The sequence below is a fragment of the Coenobita brevimanus genome, chromosome 44 (assembly GCF_032717465.1).
Source record: "Coenobita brevimanus isolate Jiangsu-jjx chromosome 44, ASM3271746v2, whole genome shotgun sequence".
NCBI lineage: Eukaryota > Metazoa > Arthropoda > Malacostraca > Decapoda > Coenobitidae > Coenobita > Coenobita brevimanus.
In genome coordinates this window covers 8516925-8523267 of record NC_136997.1, presented here as the reverse complement: position 1 = coordinate 8523267, position 6343 = coordinate 8516925, and the positions used below count along the sequence as shown (strand labels likewise).

The window sequence follows — 6343 nt, the reverse complement described above, 5'->3', positions numbered from 1 at the left end:
ACCCGACCAAGAGCTAGCATTGCAGAAAATATTAAGGCCATCCAAAGGCGAGTTGAAACATGGAAAAGAGGTGAAATCAACAACCTACTTGAGGAAGCAAGGGCCTTGCAGGTGAGAATAATCAACCGAGGCAGAAGAAATCAGAATACCAACGATGTGGCAAGGATTTTTGGCAGCAAGATGAAACAAGGGAAGGTCTCATTGGCAAAAAGATCCCTGTCAGCTGAATCACCAAACGGAGTACTTGACCTGACAGATGAAACAATGCAACAATTAAAAGAAAAACACCCGACTGCACGACAAGCAAGTGCCCAGTCAAAGCTTGACGGCAGCTTCACTCCTCCCAGTCCCATCATATATGACAGGATAACTGGAGATATGGTGTGGCAGAAGGCAATGAACACACAGGGAGGGGCAGGACCGTCAGGCCTGGATGCAAAATCTTGGCGAGTAATCGTCAGTAACATCAAGTTTGGGGAGGCAGTAACAGACCTATGTAATACCATTGCCTCACTGGTGAGGAAGCTGACTTCAAGTCAGTGCAGTAACATCGAAGCACTGACGGCTTGCAGACTAATCCCCCTTGATAAGAATCCTGGATGCAGGCCCATCGGGGTGGGTGAAGTCTTAAGACGGATTAAAAGAAAATGCATCATGAAGGTGGTGAAAGATGATGTGAAGCAGGCAATTGGCAACTTCCAAGTGTGTGCAGGCCAGCAGGCAGGAGGTGAGGCAGCAGTTCACTCTATGAGGAAAATATATGAAGAAGAGGACTGTCAGGCAATATTCCGGTTATTAGTTGATGCCTCAAATGCATTTATTTCCATCAACCGGGAGGCAATGCTGCACAAGATCAAGGTTAAATGCCCAGCATCTGCCCAATATGTGGAAAACACCAATAAAGAACCAGCAGACCTCTACACTTTGGGTAAGACAGCGGCTCACAATGTCTGTGTAATCCAGACCACAGAACGAACAACCCAGACGGACCCCGTCACCATGGGTATGTACGCCCTGGCGATGACAGCGCTGCAACAACAGATCAAATACGAGGGCACCAATGTAAAACAGGTAGTCTATGCAGATGATCTCACGGGTGCTGGCAAGGATGAGGATGTGAGGAAATGGTGGGACCGTGTAACATCTCATGGCCCTGAAATTGGTTACTACCCTAATGCAAGTAAGTCCATCTTGATCGCGAAACCAGCTTACTCTCAAGATGCACAGGAAGCATTTAGAGGCACAAACGTGATAGTGACCAAGGAAGGTCAGAGGCATCTAGGTGCTGTGACTGGAGCTAAGGAATTCAAAGATAAATATCTGAGTGATAAGGTAAAGACATGGGTAGGAGAAATTCATACACTATCCAGCCACGCAAAAACAGAACCCCATGCAGCATACAGCGCATTTACCTATTGTGTAAAGCACAAGTGGACCTTCGTGATGAGGACAATAGCAGACATCGAGTTGCTGCTACAACCACTGGAGGATGCTATCAGGGATTCTTTCCTCCCATCTCTAACCAATGGACAAATCTCCACACCAGATGAGAGGGACCTTCTAGCACAACCACGAAGGATGGGAGGCCTTGGCATTATAAATCCAGCAGTCGTGGCATGCTACAAACACAGAAATTCACTCAGACTCACCGAATCCTTGTCACAGAAGATTTATGCCCGGGTTGAGACGAGTGAAATCGACCACCAAAGGCAGAAACACATAAAGACACAGATAAGCAAGAAGCGTGAAGCAAGACAAAAGGACCAGCTGCAGGACATAATCGAACATCTAACACCAGACCAGTGCAGAAGAGTTGAAACTGGACAGGACGCTGGGCCATCGAACTGGCTGACGGCCCTGCCTCTCAAGGCAAAAGGCTTCCACTTCAACAAAAAAGAATTTATTGACGCCATAGCCTTGAGATATGGGTTGCCAATAGAGAACCTGCCTCAACACTGTGCCTGTGACACTGTCTTTGATGCAAACCATGCAATGGTATGCATGAAGGGAGGCTTTGTTTGCATCTGACACAATGAAGTACACAACCTCACTGCCAAAATGCTGCAGGATATATGCCATGCTGTCATCACTGAGTCAGCTCTGCTACCACTGGACGGCGAGCACTTCACCCACAGAACAGCAAACACATCAAATGATGCAAGAGTGGATGTCAGTGCTCGAGGTTTCTGGACACGTGGGAAGAGTGCATTCTTCGACATCAGCATATTTGATCTTATGGCAGCTGTCATCGCGAACTGTCTCTCGAAGCTGCACACAAAAGGAATGAACGAGAAAAAAACAGAATTTATCAAGAAAGGATCCAACATGTTGACCACGGCCGATTCACTCCCCTTGTGTTCACAACATCAGGTGGGATAGGTCCCGAGTCGGTGATATTCTACTCGAGACTGGCAGAGGCTTTTTTTGAGAAGAAACGTCAACCGCAGAGTTCTGTTCTGGCCTGGATGAGATGTCGACTGTCATTCTCCCTCGTGAGATCTGCTCTGCTATGTCTCAGGGGCACAAGATCATCGGGACTCAGGCCTGTCTCTCTGGTGGGTATGGATTACGAAACTACTGTACAGTGGTCGAGAGTCGCATAGACCGGTGACTCCAATAGTTTAATGTTGTTATTTTCGTTGTACTATCAATAAATATAAAATAAAATAATAATATTAATAGTAGATGGTTGGTAACCACAGCCGTTGGCGTGCTTTGGGCCAACGGATTGTAATATGGGGGTTAATGTTAACCTTCACATTACAACTCCAAATTGTGAACTATATTAGGATGATTCGTTTTGATCTTTTCAGTATAATTCCCCAATGGATGGAGGTGACTTAATAAAAAGTAGTAGTAGTGTTACTACTAGTAGTAGTAGCAGCGGTAGTAGTAGTAGTAGTAGCAAAAGGCTTCCACTTCAACAAACAAGAATTTATTGATGCCATAGCCTTGAGATATGGGTGGCCAATAGAGAACCCACCTCAACACAGTGCCTGGTCACTCCCTTTGATGCAAACCATGCAGTGGTAGGAAAGAAGAGAGTTTTTTTTTTTTGCCTCTGACACGATGAAGTATGCGACCTCACTGCCAAAATGCTGCAGGAAATATGTCATGATTTCATGACTGAGCCAGCTCTGTTACCCCTGGACGGAGAGTACTTCACCCACAGAACTGCAAACACATCAAATTATGCAAGAGTGGATGTCAGTGCTCGAGGTTTCTGAACACGTGGGCAGAGGGCTTTCTTCGACATCAGGATATTTGATCCCATGGCAGCATGTCATCGTGAACTGTCTCTCGAAGCTTCACACAAAAGGAATGAACAAGATAATAACAGATATTATCAAGAAAGAATCCAACATGTGGACCACGGTCGGTTCACTCCCATCAGGTGGGATGGGTCCAGGGGCGGTGAGATTCTACTCGAGACTGGCAGAGATCTTTCTGAGAAGAAACGTCAACCGCAGAGTTCTTTTATGACCTGGATGAGATGTCGACTGTCATTCTCCCTCGTGAGGTCTGCACTGCTATGTCTCAGGGGCACAAGATCATCGGCCCTCAGACCTGTCTCTCCGGCGGGTATGGATTACGAAACTACCGTGGTCGAGAGTCGCATAGACCAGCGACTTCAGTAGTTGAATGTCTTTATTTACACTGTAATATCAATAAATTTACAATAAAGTAATAATAGTAATAGTACATGGTTGGTAACCAAAGCTGTTGGCGTGCTTGGGGCCAACGGATTGTAATATGAGGGTTAGCGTTAACCTTCACATTACAACTCCAAATGGTGAATTGTATTTGGAGGGTTGGTTTTGATCTTCACAATATAATTCCCCAATGGATGGAGGTGATTTTGGTAATAGTAGTAGTAGTAACGTCTATAAATTCGCTTGGTGGTAGCAGGATTAAAATCAGTGACACGCTTTCGGACTGAAGGGCTTGAACCCACGATAAGTGTTAAGGTGTGACTGTTGCACCTCGCTGCTGAACGCACTCTATAACGTGGCATGCAGGCTAACCACATCCAATGCTTAAGTGAAGGTAACAGCTCCTCTACCTCCCTGCTGAACACAGTCTATAACGTGGCATGCAGGCTAACCCACCCCATGAAATACTCAGCACGTGTTCCATATAAATCCTTCACAAATTTGGCTGTTTGCATATGAACGTCAGCCTTTGAGTTGATGCGGCTGTTGTTTTGGCTCATGTGTCCCAAAACAAGATCACATTTGCACCAGACAATCAAGAAAATGTCAGCAGTAATCGTTCAGCTATTTAATTTATTGTTTTCCACTCTACTGGCTCTGGTGAGGGAGGCCTTCGTGCGGTGGCACCGATATAACTAGGCAGCTCAACTGTCTGCTTATGCAAACATCATGCTGATAAGAATGACAAACTGGGATCCTGGGATTCGTGTTTATCATGGAATTAAAGTCCCTCATGAGTGGAGATGGACGCCTTCACGTGGTGGCACTGATATGACTGCGTGGTGGAGATACGGGATATACAAACGTCCCTCAAACCCTGAAATACTGCTACTACTACTACTACTATTACTATCAATAACCATACTGAAAAACTAATATAAATCACAGCAATAAAACCATATGTGTTCGTTCGTGAATTTGCCCTTCTCCCCACATCCACATCCTCCCTCTCCTCCTCACCCCCCTTACCCCTCTCCCTCTCCTCCTTCTCTCTCTCCTCCTTCCTCTTTCTCCCCCCACACGCCTGCGCCAAGCCCCCTGGTGCCGGCTATAAAGTGCTGGTGTTTGTGAAGGTGTGGTGGTGGTGTGGCGGGTCAGGTGTGATCACTCGCCATGGCGCCTTCATACACACAACACTGCCTCTGCTTCTCTCTCTTCGCTGCCCTCGCCGCCCCTGCTGAAGCCCTGCGCAGCTTCCCAGTGCCATCCGGTGAGAGAGAGAGAGAGAGAGAGAGAGAGAGAGAGAGAGAGAGAGAGAGAGAGAGAGAATATGTAACAAAACAATACAAGAGATTCTTTTTCGAAACTAAGCATGATCGTTTGGCCGAGGTTTTGTAATCCCACTTCCTTAGCGATTTAGTCTGCCACACCTCATTATCCTCTTGTATGTTACAGGTGCAAAATTCAAATGGCTTAAATAACATATAAATAGTGCAAGGTGTCATATGAAAAATAAATCGCTATGGAAGAGGTGCTACAGAACCTCTTGTGTCACTTATAATTTGACTCTGCAGTAATAGTAGTAGTAGTAGTAGTAGTAGTAGTAGTAGTAGTAGTAGCAGCAGTAGCAGTAATAGTAGTAGTAGTGATAGCAGTAGTAGTTGTAGTAGTAATAGTAGTAGTAGAAGTAGTAGTTGTTATGGTGGTAGTAGTAGTAATAGTAGTAGCAGTAGCGGTAGCAGTAGTAGTAGTAGTAACAGAGACAGTAGTAGCAGTCGTAGTTACAGCAGCGCAGCAGCAGCAGTAGTCGCAGTGGCAGTGTTGGAGGTGGTGGTGGTAGCAACAGCAGCAGCAGCAGCAGTAGTAGTAGTAGTAGTAGTAGTAGTAGTAGTAATAGTAGCAGTTATATAGTCAGGTTCATGTGAAACGTGAACCCAGTGGAGTGCAGGCTGAAATCGCCTTCCTCCTGCATTCAGCCATCTGTCTGTAGGGGAACACTGAAACAGTTGAGGGACATGTGTATAACCTGGCAATTGAGCCGCCTGGTTATATCGGTGCCACCACGTGAAGGCGTCCCTCTCCAGCACCACGACATAGGAGTATAAAGAGTAAAAATGACCCAATATGTTAACGATCTCGGGGAGATTTTCATTTATCAGATTTTTTCCCGTAGCCCATGGGTAGAAAAAGGCAACACTGCGGCTTAACATCTCTTTTTAAGCACTTCTTTGTGACTAGCACCATATTCCAGTGTTAATCTATTGTTACTGCTCTGTACTGAGAATGGAGAGATGGCAGTTTTGCGGTTATACACTGTTCACTTCAGCTAGGTGTAAAATGGCCATCTCTTCATCTTGAATATTCAGCTGATACGAGAGACTGACCCTAGACTATGATGCTAGTCACGAAGAAGTTCAATGGGAGGGATGTAGAGCCGTAGTCTTGCCTTAGTCTGTCAGTGAGTTACAGGAAATAAATGCAGAAAGCACGAAATATCCGCCAAGTTAAAATGAACGAGGTACAGGCTAAGATATTATAATTTCTCCTCCTCCTTACTTCAGTCTTCCCTCTTGAGCTTCAGATGCTTCAGCCTCCTTCAGAAAGTCTTAGCTTCTTCCGGTGACAGTGGAACGTATTCTAAGTGGTGCAGGAGGCTTCTTAACACCTGTTCCTTAGCTATTTAATTTGAA

At 45.6% G+C, this 6343-nt stretch overlaps 1 pseudogene; it reads left to right on the top strand.

Moving 5' to 3' along the window:
• The window catches only part of LOC145398198 (uncharacterized), a 6355-nt pseudogene extending 1538 nt beyond the window's left edge, over positions 1 to 4817 (top strand).
• Positions 4818 to 6343: the final 1526 nt, after the last annotated feature.